Here is a 15,410-nt window from a genome sequence, read left to right as displayed (position 1 = left end):
ACAGATGCATTTCTCTAATTCATTTACATCATTTGGGTCAGTGACTCAGTTCCATCTGCAGGTAGGATTACCCTGGAGACAATTTAAAACTACAGATGCCAAGCATTACCCCGACATATTTGTATCAAATTTTTGGCATGTTTTAAAAAAACTTTATTTTCTAAGATTTCAAATCCACAGATAAGCTGTAAGAATAGCTAAATGAGTCAATGGGAAAGATTCTTGTTCAAGAACAGCCCCTTTTCGGCCTCCCTGGTGGTGCAGGGGTTAAAGTCTCAGTGCTATCAAGTTAGCCCCAGCCACTGCTTACAAGTTCCATCCCGGGCCAGGTAGATAACCCACATGGTGCAGCAGACCTCTCCTGTCTTCCCTGCTCCCCTCAGCAGTGTATTTCAGTGGATCTGCCTGTTCTGCTCCCCACTCTGTCTCTGGTGAATCCTCTCACCCCTTGCACCTCTGGCCTACACCCCAGTTCTTATGTGCATAAATAAATAAAATAAATCTTAAAAAAAATAGCCCCTTTGGGGGCTCTAGGCAGCCAGACACCTCTAGAGACCCAAGGAAGCCCCAAACCTGCAGCCAAGCCCAACTCGAGGTCCATGACTCAGCTTCCTCCTGCCCCTCCTTAGAAACCTACATGTGCTCGTGGATGCCCCTGAGGCAGATGGCAGCTATCATTTATTGCTTAGCCTGGCAGAGCAAATATTTGACAGTGATTTCCTGTCCAATAGCAAAAACATCATCTCATAAAGGGAAGAGAACTTTTAAGTTTTTTAAAAAAATAAATAAAATAAAAGCTTCTTTATCTTCCATTCAGAACTTTTTACAGCAGCCTTACCAGAAAGTCATTCATCCTTCAGGGATGGGGAGCTCATTACATACCATTTTCATTGTTGGGTGACTTTGAACAAATAGTCCTTCCTCACACAAAAGGTCTGCTTTCCTGAGACTCCCTGCAGGGTGGGGGATGGGGGGAGCTCTCTGTGGAACCAGCTTAAATCCCAGGCTGAGCAGGTCCAGCCCCTTGCCTGCCCCCACCCTTGCATATGATGAAGCTCCTGGGCCTCTATTTCTTGTCTGGCCCCCAGAGTGAAAAGGGGACAGAGAGTATCAAAGGGGTTTGTCATTTCGCTTGACTTGGACCTTAGACTTCTATTAATGTGGCAGGAATGGCTGCAGGTAGTTCTAGGAGCAGAAGGGGACAAAAACTTTGAATTCTGCATCCTTCAAAGTCCAGAGTAAAATCAAGGCCTGTCTTCAGGTGCCAAGTCCATTTACCACCACCCCAGGTTTTTTGCTCAAACATCTAGATTCACTCATAAAAACAAGCTTCCTAACCCATCCCCCCTACAAAAGAGCCTGACTCCTATATGCAACTACTGTTGGGCAGATGTCAAGGTATCAGCATGAACCTCATTCATAAACTCAAAATTCATTCATTCATTCAACAGGAGTTTAATAAACAAATGCCATACCGAGGGTTTGGATAGAGCAAAAAATATGTGAGTCATAATGTCTGCTCTCAAGGAGTTTGTTGTTAAGCAGCTGACTGGTACTAAGCAGCAAAACTGAGTTGTCACCAATGAGATGAGTCCCAGGAAGGAGACTGCTCAGTGCTTATGTGGGAGGATGCAAGACTGCCCTGTCCATCCGGGAAACCAGAGAAGGCCAAGTGGGGAGTGGGCAAAGAGGTTACAGCAGAGTGAAACAGTATTGCAGGCAGGGGTAACAGAATGTATGAAGTCTGGAGGCCTGGGGACACTTGAAACATCCAGCAAACATAGAGGCCAGTGTGGCTAAGGAGAGGTGAGTGAGCGGAGATGAACATGAGATGAACCTAGAATGGTTGGGGAGGTCAGATAACTGCCTGTGACCTCATGTCCTACCTCCTCCTTGCAGTGGAATTCAGCCTGGTTCACCCTTCCCATGTGTGTATAGGTTCTGCTTCCTAAATAACTTGACTCTGTCCCTACCCCTCCATACCCATCATAATGCCTGACCCTGGCCACTGTAATCTCTGATTTGGCCACTCAGTGGTCTTTTAACCCATATTCCCTGCTCCTGCTGCCATCCAGATCAATGCACAATGACTGTGGTAAACTTTTTCAAATGCAAACCCCAACAAGTGATCCTGTCCAAAATGCTGTAATGGAAGGGCTAACCAAGAAGAGGGACTGCCAGTGCAAAGGCCCTGGGATGGGAACAAGCTTGGCATGCTCATGGAATAAATGTCAAGATGACCATTTCGGCCTCCCTGGTGGTGCAGGGGGTTAAGCATAGCACTATGAAGTTATCCGTAGCCTCTGCAGCACGAGTTCGATCCCTGGCCGGCCAGGGAGCTACCCACATGGTGCAGCAGGCCTTTCCTGTCTTGCCTGCTTCTCCCCTCAGTGGTGTACAAGCTCCCCTCAGCTTGTTCTGCTCCCCACTCTGTTTCTAGTGAATCCTCTCACCCCCCCCCCCCCGCACCTCTGGCCTGTACCCCAGTTCTTGTATGCATAAATAAATAAATCTTAAAAAAAAAAAAAATGTCCATTCTGGCTAAGGTGGAGTAAACAAGAAAAAGAGTGGCATGAAGTAAGCACCGGTTCATGTTGGGGCCCCTGCATAGCCACCAACCTGTTGGTGCCTTTTTGGGCCTGAGCCTGTGCTCTCTTCTGAGAAATGGACCTGCTGATTTACACCACCACCTGCCTGAATCCCAGGGCAGCTTTGCAGTTCATGGAGCGTGTGAGGTGAGATGTGTGAGATGCCAAGGGGGTATCTTGAATGAGGATTACTGAAAACAGAGCAGAGGCCAAACTCTAAAAGCCCTGGGCACCTTCAAAGTGTTGGAAACAATGCCAAAAGGACAAAGAAGCCCTAAAACTGTACTTGGGCAGAGGAGCCGGTGACTCCTCCACTCCTGTTCCAGATAGAGCGCAGGCCTGGGACGTAGGTGCTAATTGAGCCAACAGTCTCCAACTTCACCTAGCAAGCTTCACGCCACCTGCTAAGATGTGGACTGGTGCCCAGCTTCTCCAGAAACAGCCCTCTGGGGCCTCCCTGGTGGTGCAAGGGCTTAAGACACAGCACTATGAAGCTATCCGCAGCCACTGCAGCACCAGTCTGATCCCTGGCCAGGGAGGTCACCCACATGGCACAGCAGACCTCTCCTGTCTCGCCCCCTGCTCCCCTCAGCATGTACTTCAGTCAATTTACCTTTTCTGTTTCCCACTCTGTCCCTGGTGAATCCTCTCACCCCCCACACCTCAGCCTGTACGCCAGTTCTTATATGCATAAATAAATAAATCTTAAAAAAAAAAAAAAAGAAGCACAGCCCTTCCTTGGTGATGGCAACAAAGGATCCATTAGGTCTGAGTCAAGAGCCCTGCTGATGGACTGGGGGACGTGATGCAGTGGCCTTGTTTGGCTTAAGGAGGATGAGCTAAGCTCAAGCAATCCTCAAGCCTACCACCTGGCACAGCCTGCCTGGCCAGTTTGCTCTCTATCATCTTTCCTGGCCCCTCAGTCCACATCCTGCTCCACCCTTCCTCCAGCCTCAAGTGCCCTCCCTGCCCCATTGTTCCGAGCAGGTGTGGGCACCCACTCCAGGGAGGCCTGGTCTGCACCTAGCCGGCTTGTTCTATCCTGGTCTCCTCAGTCACCCAACTCTGTCCCAGGTCTGATCACTTCCCATTCTGTCCAAAGCTTCAGGGCCCCTACAGGCATGGCAGTGAGAGGAGAAGGTAACCTTCCACTCCTTTAAGGTGGGATTTCATCTACTTGTGTGGGATCCAGTTTCAAGGAGAATACAGCAGTGGGAAGAGGCAGCGGTCATCCCTTCATGGGGACACCCACCCTGCTGCTCAGTGACCCCTTACTGAATGCTTACTGTGGGTACCCCTGTGCCAGGTCCTGGGGCTACAGGCGTGAATGACAAGCTGGTCCCTCTGCTCAAAGAACTTGTAGTTCACAAGTGATGGGAGGTGGAATGGACACATGGTGTTTAAGCAGTTATTTATCAAACACACACACACACACACCCCTTGGTCAGGGCAGAAATCGAAATAGTGACAGAAATATTCATGGACCTCTAACTCAGTACGTCCAAAAGTCAACTTATCATCTCTCCACCAAGAGAGCACTCGGTGCTACTTCCCTCACCTGGGTGGATAGCATCCCATCAGCCAGGTGCCCTAGGCAGACCTGGGCATCACCTGAACTTCTCCTTTACCTCTACATTCAGGGGAGCATCCTGCCCATCTCTCAGACACCTCCTCTACATTATCTCTATTTTTGCTCTAGTTTGGCCTCCACACTCTCTGCCTTCATTACTCAGATCACCTCTTTGCTTTACATTTACTCCTGTTCATGTTCTATGATGCAAGTTTTCTGAAATGTAAAAAGAGGAACCACATGATCCCTTTGTTTATTCGGTTATTATTAGTCAGAGTAAGTTATTTGGAGCTAGTTCTTGTGTTATCGGAAGAAAGGAGAATGTGCTTGGTTATACAAAAGCTATAGATGTCAAAAAACCTTCACATGCCGATCTTTCACCTATGGATGAATTCAGTCACAGGAGCTTGGGGGTTTCTAGGTTGGACTAACAAGGGCCCCTATAAATCACCTGGATCTGGGAATGCTACGAGGAGTAACAGCTCCTGGGCTCGCAAGGGCTAGTGGGATGATGAATCCTGGCACCCCTCTGGTCTGTGCAATGCCGTAGGGTGGTGAGCCAGGAGACAGCAGTGCTATCAGAGACTGGACTCAAGTCTGTGAGAACCTGGACAAGTGATTTCACCTCTGAGCCTGTTTCTCGTTGTAATCAGGGCTACCACGCGTGATTGTGTGGAATGGCTCATCTCCAGGAAGCGCCGCTGAGATGCTAGGGACACTATCATGTGCAATCAGTTGGAGAGGTGGCAGGGAGGGTATCTGGCATCCTTAGTGGCAAACTCCACAGGCCATGCAACATGCTCACAGGATCCTAAGGTGTGCTGGGGAGCCCCAGAACTCCCAAGCTTCCATTTCCATGCATCAATTTGGAGGCTGTATTTACCTTCTCCTGAGGTTGTAGTCAGCCCAGGGTAGGGACTGTGGCTGGTGTGAGGTAAGCTTCTGAGTCCTTAGATACCTTAAAAGCTTCCCCCTCCTCGAGGAGGAGAGCCCACACAGCCCACAGGGTGTAGTAGCTGCCCAGCCACCACCGGAAGTGTAGGAAGTGTTTCAAACATACCAGAATGCTGGTTACAGCACTAAACAAAAATGATTCCCTTACCTCATCAAGAAGTTATTGTTATTCGTCTTGTATAAAAGAGGAAACTAGCCCTCCGAGAGATTTGGGGGTTTATTCAGGGTCACACAGTTGGTGCAGCGCCCTGCTCAAGCACAGGCTGGCCTGCTCTAGGGCCCTGATTTTTCCATCTTGTCAGCGTTTCTCTTCAGCCTTGCCCCTCCTCAGATGGTCCCACTTCTCCCAGGGCCCCTGAATCCCAGAGAGGCAGGCAAGTGGGGAACATCCTGATGGGGATCCAAGAACCCCTCCTTCCAGCTGAGAAGGAAGAGGTGAGCAGGAGACAAGCTGCACCTCACCCCCACAGAGGGAAGGCAGCAGGGGTCTTTGGATGGTTGGCAGAGCCCAGGAGACAATCACCAGGAAGGGGCAGACAAGGCTCGAGACCTCACCTAGCAACCCTGTCAACACTGGGGCTTAGCAAATATTTATCTAGTGTCATGACTTTCCCTCTCCTGTCTGGACCAACGGCCACTGCAATGTCGCCTCCTGCCAAGCCTCAGAAACTTCCCAGATACAGAATGCTTCTGTTTTCACCATACCAAAGGTTTCTACCACCCTCGGCCATCAAACCCTGGGGCCATCACTGAAGTTCAAGGGTCCTTGTGGTCTCGGGTGTACTAGGCTTTATTCCTTGCTCTTCTTCCATGTCTATCTTGCTGGGTTTCCAGATCCAGATGCTTAGATAACTATGCAGCCCTGCTCTGCTCCTGGCCTCCCTCAGAGGCCTGGCATCATAAAGCACACACCCCCTGTCTGCCAAGGGACTTGCTTGTTGGTAGAAGAGCTGGAATAGATGCTTTCACTTCACATCACTGGGGCCTGGTATGGCAAAGCTATGGAGTTTGACCCTTCAGGCTGACTAGAAGAAATAGTCAACCAGGGGGCTTCCCTGGTGGTGCAAGGGGTTAAGATGCAGCACTATGAAGCTATCTGCAGCCACTGCACCACGAGTTCATTCCCTGGCCAGGGAGCTACCCACATGGTGAAGCAGACTTCTCCTGATTCACCCACTGCTCCCCTCAGCAGTGTATTTCATCAGTCTGCCTGTTCTGTTCCCTGCTCTGTCTCTGGTGAGTCCTCTCATCCCACCCCCACACATCTGGCCTATACCCCAGCTCTTGTATGCATAAATAAATAAAATAAATCTTAAAAAAAACATATAGGTAGACCTATAGTTATACCCATTTTACAGAGGAGAAACTAAGTCTCAGATGAGTGAAATGGCAGGTCCAAAACATCAAAGCTGGGGAGGCAGAGAAAATCTGACTTTAAATTTCATAACTGTACCAGATTTTCCCATCTACCTGAGTCTCTGGTTTCAGATATATAGATCCAGCTGCCCATCCTTGGTGCAGTAACTGAAATGACAGGGGAGAAGGAGACACACAACTTGGAGTGAGTCTTCTGGGCTCAACCTTAGCAGGAAGTTTCCCCAGCTAGCCAGGTGTGGACCACAGACAGAGGACCGTCCGTGCAGCTGGACCTGGCTAAGGTCTAGGGGTCACTGCAAGTTGGGCTAGCCAAAAGGTGGTCAATTCAGGAGACCAGTAGAAGGCGAGAGATGCTGACACACGTGTATGACAGAACTGGTGGGTTAAGCATGCATGACCCGTGTGACCCCAGATGACATCTTAGATCTCAATCTTAATACCTGTGTCCAGGCTAAGATTAGACACTGTGACCCCCAAACATTGACCTTCCTTTCCTCTACAAGTTGCATCTTCCTCCAGTATTTCCATCACACCTATGTGTGCCAGGCACTGTTCTGAACACTTTCCACATATTAACTCATTTTATTATTATGAAAACCCTATGAAATAAGTCCAAGTATCCCCATGTTACAGATGAGGCAATTGAAGTGTTGAGTGAGGATGTATCTTGATCTTGGTCACAGAGCCGAGATTGGAGGGAGGTAGTCTGTCTCCAGAGGGCAGGGAGCTTCAGTGGCCTTTTGGGTGTTTGCCCTAGAGAGAGGGAGATGATTCTTCTATTGCTCTGGGGTGGTACTGCCCCCTCCTGGGTGAATGTCTCCTGCCCACACCCTGAAGCCTCCCCCTCTCCCTGCTTCCTCCCTTTGTGTGCGAGAGGCCATGGGGTCTCCTGTTCCTATCTTCCTTCCCAAGAGGCCCTTGGACCCTCACCAGCGGTTCAGCCCCACTGTCCCTTTTGCTCTTTTTCTCTCTACGGTGGTGCTGTGGTTGTCAAGGATCTGGAGCTCCAAAGAGAGGAGGGACAAAAGGAAGAGTTAGTGTGGTTTAGAGAAAAAGCAGATTCAGCAGTAAATCAGAACTGGATTTGAATCCTGGCTTGGCCACTCACTAGCTATGGTAGGTGGAATAATGACCCCCCCCCCTCAAAGATATCTACTTCTTAATCCCCAAACTTGTGAATAGATTACCCTGCAGGGCACAAGGGATTCTGCAGCTGTGATTGTTAGGATCTTGAGATGGGGAGATAATCTTGGATTATGAGGGAGGGTCCAGTGTAGTCACACTGGACCAGCGTAGTCCTTATAAGAAAGAGGCAAGGGAGTCAGTCAGAGGAGATGTAACAATGGAAACAGAAGTCAGAGGGATGAATTTTGAAAGGCCTTAGAAGCTAGAAAAGGCAAAGAACAGGTTCTCTCCTAGAATTTGCAGAAGGAAAGCAGTCCTGCTGCCTTCTGACCTCCAGAACAAATTTTGTGGTCATTTGTCTCAGCAGCAATAGGAAACAAATTCACCCATTATCTGACCTTGAGCAAGGTCAACCCTGATAACCCAAATTCCCTCATCTGTGAAATGGGACTAATAATAATGCTGACCTTGCAGGGTTATGATGAGTGTTATAAAACATATGTATTGAAAGTCAGGTTCATGTTAAAACTTAAAAAATGGTGCTGCTCTGAAGGGGAAAAGCAGAAAGAATAATTTGAGGAGAGAAACGGGTGGCAAATCTACAGTAAACCCACATCTGGGCAGCCCAAGGCACATCCGGTTTCCCTGAAAACCTGCCCGGCTATACACTGGACACATCGTTGAGTTTTGTTTTTTTTTAATTTTTATTCATTTACACAAGAACCAGGGTACAGGCCAGATGCGGAACAGGGTGAGAGGATTCACCAGAGACAGAGCGGGGAACAGAACAGGCAGACTGATGAAATACACTGCTGAGGGGAGCAGCGGGTGCTACAGGAGAAGTCTGCCGTGCCATGTGGGACCCTCGCCGGCGGCCGGGGATCGAACTCGTGCTGCTGAGGCTGTGGACAGCTTCACAACGCTGCGCTCAACCACCTGTGCCACCAGGGGAGGCCTGACACATCATTGAGTTTTAATTAGTATGCCTTCGGGACACTCTTACCCCCTTACAAGGGTCAGAAGGCTACCTCTACTAAAAGCTGAAAGCTTTGCCCGTCAACGAGAAACTGAAGTGTCTTCATCCATTCAGGCAGCTATAACAGAAATACCATCCACTAAATGGTTTATAAACAATAGAATTTTATTTGTCATGGTTCTGGAGATTGGGGAAGTCCATGATCAAGGGGCTAGCAGATTCAGTATCTGGTGAAGGCCTACTTCTTTTGTCCTCACAGGCACACAGGACGAGGGAGCTCTGTAGTATCTCTTCGTAAGGACACTAAACCATTTGTGAGGGTTCCACCCTCATGGCTTCATCACCTCCCAAAACTCCACCTCCCAGCACCAGCACATTGGAGAGCAGATTTCAACATGAGAATTATAGGGGTGTGAGTTTACAAATGTTCAATCTATAACACGAGGTAGAGGACAGACACAAGGGCTTTCCCCACTAAAGCTTTCTGGTAACCTCAGTGGTTCTGCCCAACCAAGGATTTGTCTTCTGACCTAATTTTCCAGGCTTGACTGACAATAGTCCCTGTAAGAACATGCACATCCCACACTGAATCCTTCCTTTGTAAAGGAATTGAGCTAGTGGCCTGAGGTAGTGTTTGTCACTCACCGTTGAGTTGTGTCTGAGTTTGTGTCTGTGTGGTCACTAACCACCTCACTTTCTGCATATCTTCAACAGTTTCATAGTGATTTCACTTTGCATGTTTCCTGTGTTGTTGAACACGTTCTCCTGTGCTTTTTGCCTGTTTGTGTATCTTCAAGTATCTGTTCAAGTCTTTTTGCCTATTGAAATAAATGGGGTTGGTCTCTTTATTTTTGCTATAAAGTCATTGCTGGTGGACATATGGAAAGATCAAAGTACTTTTGAGAATTGTTTTGGCACTTCCTTTTTTAAAAAATTCATTTATTTACATATATTTTACATCATTGTTCTTTTTTAAACAATGTTTGCCTCTTTCACTTCCCCCTCAGATGTAGTCCCCATAGAGTTTTCTCCACCAATTCACCTGTGCACCATCACCACAGTCCCTAGTGTTCCTCCTTCTCTCCTTTTGATCCCTCTTCCTCCCCCTCCCCTGCCTGATGTCTTTGGTTTATAATTGTCTGTTTTTGTTTTGTTTTGTGTTGTTATTATTTTCCCCCCTGATGTCTTATTTGGTTCTCCTATATTCCTCCTATAAGTAAAAACATCTGATATTTTTCTTTTTCCTTCTGATTTATTTCACTGAGCATAATTCCTTCTAGTTCCATCCATGTTGCTGTGAATGTCTTGAGTTTATCGTTTTGATTGCTGAATAGTATCCATTGTGTATACATACCACATCCTCTGGATCCAGTCACCTGTTTTTGGGCATTTGGGTTGTTTCCAGGTTTTATAAATAGTGCTGCAATAAACATAGCTGTACAGGTATTTTTTTTTTTTTTTTTTTTTTTTTTTTAATAGAGGCATGCTTTATTTATTTGTTTGCTGGTTTGTTTGTTTGTTTGTTTTTTGTTTATACATGCACTGGGTACAGTCAGAAGTGCGGGAGGGAGGGTGAGAGAATTCACCAGAGCCAGAGCGGGGAGCAGAGCAGGCAGAAGGACCAAAGTACACTGCTGAGGGGAGCAGCGGGCGGCAGGAGAGGTCTGCGCGCCATGTGGGACTCTCCTCTGGTGGCCAGGGAGCAGACGGGGATCGAACCGGCGCCGCAGAGGCCGCGCGCAGCTTCGCAACCCAGCGCTCAACCGCTGCGCCACCGGGGAGGCCCTACAGGTATTCTTTTGAATCAATATTTTTGTGTTCTTTGGGTAGATCCCTAGGAGTGGAATTGCCGGGTCATATGGTAGCTCCATTTTTAGTAGACTGAGAAACCTCCAGACAGCTTTCCATAGTGGTTGGACCAGTTTGCACTCCCACCAGCAGTGTAGGACAGTTCCTTTTTCACCACATCCTCACCAACATTTGTTGTTGCGGTTTTTCTGATATGTGTGTTTTGGCACTTTCTTAAACAGCTACATCTACAATATGACCCAGTGGTTCCACTTAACATAAATAATCTTAGGGGTGTGTGTGTCCACACAAAGGTTTATACGTAAATATTCACAGTAGCTTTAGTTGTAATAGTTGATAAGTGAAAACAACCAAATGCCCATCAACTGGTGAATAGAAAAATGAACTTGCCCCACCCACACAGTGGAGTACAGTAACAAATAAAGCAATGGAATTAATCAATAAAGCTGAGTTAGCTGGGGCCTCCTGGTGGCACAAGGAGTTGAATTGCAACCCTATGAAGCAGCTTGCAGCCACTGCAGCATGAGTTCGGGCGCCGGCCAGGGAGCTACACACATGGTGCAGCAGTCCTTTCCTGACTTGCCTGCTGCTCCCCTTAGCAGTTTATTTCAGTGGATCTGCCTGTTTTGCTCCCCACTCTGTTTCTGGTGAATCCTCTCACTCTCCCACACCTCTGGCCTACACCCCAGTTCTTGTATGCATAAATAAATAAATCTTAAAAAAAACCCAAGCTGAATTAGCTCTTGCAACATGGATAAACCTCAAAAATATGATTTCTGAAAGAAGGCACACGTGAGTACACACTGTATAATTCCACATTTATGTGAAGTTCCACAGCAAGCAAAGATTTTTTTTATAGTGACAGAAACAGATTGGTGTGGGGAGGTTTTCCTAGGACGGACAAGAGGGAACTTTCTGGATGATAGAAATGTTCTATATTTAGAGTGATGATTACACCAATAATTATCAAAATTCATCAAATTAATCATTTTATAGTATGTAAATTACCTCGTTTTTCAAAAAACAAAATTACCCCTCAATTTTGAATTGCTAACACCAGGTGGCAGTGGTGCCCAACTCCTACAAGCCCAATTGTCAAGTTTGTGCAAAGACTCAGGAATCATTCTATTTATGAGAGTTCTTGAAAGCATGAGGCATGGTTTTGTGCACATACATTTTTAATTTCAATCAATAGAGTTGTGCCTGAGGTCTCTTTCTGTTCCTTACTTCTCCCCTTCCCCCTGTTCAGCACTATGTTTTAAAGACTTCTTTACTTTGTTCTGTACACACAGTTCATCTCCAGCTCATTGCTTCTTACTGTGATAGACTATCCCTTGATGGAGGCCTCTGGGTCCAGTTCTTCAAACATCACAAATGGCTTTGTGATAAAATGTCCTCTTTTATGTTTGTGGCCCGGTATAGAAATCTCTCTACATCACCAGGAGGAAGAGACTTTCTACCTCTAGTTACATTTATTTATTTGTATTTTTTAATCCTCTTTGACTTCATAAATGTCCCCCAAATTCTTTGTGCTAAACAGCTGAATCTAAGCAACATCCAAAATGTTTATTTTTTGAAAAGATTTATTTATTTATGCATACAAGGGCTGGGGCACAGGCCAGAAATGCAGGGGATAAGAGGATTCACCAGAGACAGAATGGGGAGCAGAACAGGCAGACTGACTGAAACACACTGCTGAGGGGAGCAGCGGGCGAGTCAGAAGAGGTCTGCTGCGCCATGTGGGCTGCTCCCTGGCTGGCTAGGAATCGAACTTGTGCTGCAGAGGCTGTGGATTGCTTCATAGTGTGTTGCTTAACCCCTTGTGCCACCAGGGAGGCCCTCCAAAATGTTTAAATTAAATAAAATATTTGCTGTGGGTCCTTCTCTTTTCTTTTTTTAACTAAAAATTTTAAAAAGATTTATTTTATTTATACAAGAATTGGGGAACAGGCCAGAGGCGCAGGAGGGTGAGAGAATTCACCAGAGACAGAGCAAGAAGCAGAACAGGCAGACGTACCGAAAACACTGCTGAGGGGAGCAGTGGGCGAGACAGGAGAGGTCTGCTGCACCATGTGGGTTTCTCCCTGGCCAGCCGGGAATTGAACCCGTGCTGCAGAGCCTGCAGACAGCTTCACCGCCCTGCACTCAACCTGCTGCACCACTGGAGAAGCCCAAGTCCTTTTATTTTCTATGTATCCTTGCAAAACATGTAGTATTACTTATGAGGTGGTTTAGAATTACAAAATAGGTTTGCTAACTGGAATTTGGACTTCTAGATTCATAATCATGGATTTTCCTAAATAATTTTAAATAATTTTCCTCCAATTCTTCATAGTAAAGGAGCTGAATTTAAGCATGACTTACATTTTAAGTTAAAGGTGATGTTTTAGAACCACTTACAAGGCAAAATTTGCCATTGACATTTTGGACCTGATAATCCTCTCATGCGGGGGCTCTTCTGTGCAATATAGAATGTGTAGCAGTGTCCCTGGCCACCAGGCTCCAGATGCCAGCAGCACCCCTCCTTCCCATCTGCTCCAAGCAAAAATATCTCCATATATGGTCAAACAGCCAATGAGTGGGGCAGAATTGCCTCCAGTTGAGAACCACAATTTTAAGGTAAATTAACTCTAGGATTCACTTGAGGTTTTTTTCTAGACTCTTCCTTTTTCTTTTTGCCAGTTTATCCTAACCCTAAGCTAAACTGTGTTTTGAAATAACTAATTAATTATGAATTAGCTAATCACTTAGTACTGGGTCCTCTCCTGCTATCTAGCTGGAATAAAACTCTGCCTGGCCTTCTCTCCTTTACTCCATCAAAGGCTTGCGTGCACTTCACTGTTTCTCACCATATCTTCTCACCAGGCTTTCAGATCGATCGATTTTGGCCAAGAAACAAAAGCAGAATCATCCCAATGCCCAGTGGATTCGAATGAAAACTGGTAGTAAATCAGGTGCAATTCCAAGAGGCGATGCAAAAGAACAAAGCTGGAACACAGCTGGATCAACATGTGAGAGGCTTCATACCTTGATGCTCTCTCAACATCACTAGGCTCTTATTGCATCAAGCTGAAAACATCACTGTTGGGACATGTTCGGGAAATTATTTTTCCCTTTGTTCATATGCTTCTGTACCTAGCAGGTTGACTCAGTAATAAATATGTGAGATCTCTAGGTGGGGTGAGGGTGGGCCAGGAAGGGAGGGAGGAAGGGAGGGAAAAGGAAGGAAATAAGGCCTCCCTGGTGGTGCAAGGGGTTAAGTCGCAGCACTAGGAAGCTATCCACAGCCACTGCAGCGCTGAGTTCGATCCCAGGCCAGGGAGGTGACCCACATGGCACAGCAGACCTCTCCTGACTCGCCTGCTGCTCCCCTCAGCAGTGTATTTCAGTAGATTTGCCTGTTCTGCCCCCTACTCTGTCTCTGGTGAATCCTCTCACCCCCCACACCTCTGGCCTATACCCCAGTTCTTGTATGCATAAATAAATAAATCTTTAAAAGGACAAGCTCTTTTTGGAAACAGAGGAGTCCTTAACCTTTTAATGGTCTAATCACCAGAATTCATGGGAATGAAGCAGTGAGGGTCTCCTCTCCAGTTTTTCTGTCTTCTCCCTTTCAGCCACTACAGTGCTTCAAAGAAGGAAGAGGAAGTCAGAATTCTCCTGGTTTTTCCCTCCCCAAGGAATTCAAATCAGGGAGAGCCCCACAGTGGCTGATAAGATCGCAAGTCTGCTGACTCAATATGCAAGGAGGCCAGTTTTCTTTTCAGTTCTCACATCCTCTTCCCTTACTTAACCCGTAGCTATTCTCTCTCTAAATCTCCTTTGTAGCTGACTTTTGAACAGACAATCTTGGGATGAACACTCAGAGTGAACATTGTTGCCCATATTTCTCTGCAAACTAACCCCTGAAGATGCTTCTCAGGGAAGTTCTCTGTGACCAAATAAGTGAGGGCAACACTGCTTACTGGATCCCATCCTGGGCACTGTCAATAATATTAAAGATTTCGAGAAGTTCTTCAGATGCCTGTTTTTAAGTCAGCACGTCTCAGATTAAGTGACTAATCTCCCCTCTTCTCCACCCCAGATTTAACAATCTGGGGATTTAACAATCCCCAGAACTGGTGTCCCAAGGAAGACAGTTTGTGAATTGTCTTATCAACAACCTACATCGTACATAAATTGCTTCCAAAAGCCATTAGTGTGTTCATTCATTTATTATAAAAAATAATTGAGCAACCACCATACTAGGTATTAGGGCTACAAAGATTACTTTCCCAGCAGCCCCCAGGCTAGTAGGGGGATTGATGAGTCAGAGTATCAGTAGTTAAACTGAGATCTGAGCCAGGTGCTGGGGAAATGATGGATCCCAGGGGTTTTAATTCTGACACCACAGTTCTAAGAGTCTTAATACCTCACTAAGCCTAACTTCAAGACTGCAAGATTGGAGCCCTCGCTTCTTTACAGAATAGGGAGCTGGCTAGGAAGGCAGAATCCCAGGCCCCACCTTTGAACTATCAAGTCAGAACCTGTACTTAGCCATGATCTCCCGGCGACCTTCGTGTACAGTATTGTTTGAGACTTATTTTCCTTAAGTGTACACTGATTCATTCATTCTAACTAGAAGCAAAATGCATGTTTGTGTGGTACCTTGGCCAAAGATTAACCCAGGCCAGGTGAAGCTGGAAGAATAGAAAGGAAGCCAGGAAGAGGGAACAGGAGTCTCCTCTCTTCCCTTCCCCTCACTAGATAAGGCTGCAGATATGTCATCAGGGAGCCAGGACAGGGAATGACGTAATACCTGTGGTTCTTCCTGCTTAGAGGTCTGACACAACTGAACAGACATGTGGGTAAGCCTGTGAAGAAGGGAGTAAGCGGAGTTCAGAGGGGAAATGAATACCTCCATTCCTCTCCCCAAGGACACCATCTCTGCTTTGGACTAAACAAGTGGCCAGACACAGGTCACAGAGCCCACGGCCCTCTATGCAGAACTTATAGATTCCTCTTCTCAATC

This window comes from Talpa occidentalis, unplaced genomic scaffold, assembly GCF_014898055.3.
Source record: "Talpa occidentalis isolate TD23 unplaced genomic scaffold, MPIMG_talOcc4v2.1 talOcc4.7, whole genome shotgun sequence".
NCBI classification, from domain to species: Eukaryota; Metazoa; Chordata; class Mammalia; order Eulipotyphla; family Talpidae; genus Talpa; species Talpa occidentalis.
The sequence above is the reverse complement of the archived record's forward strand: the minus strand, read 5'-3'. Positions refer to the sequence as shown.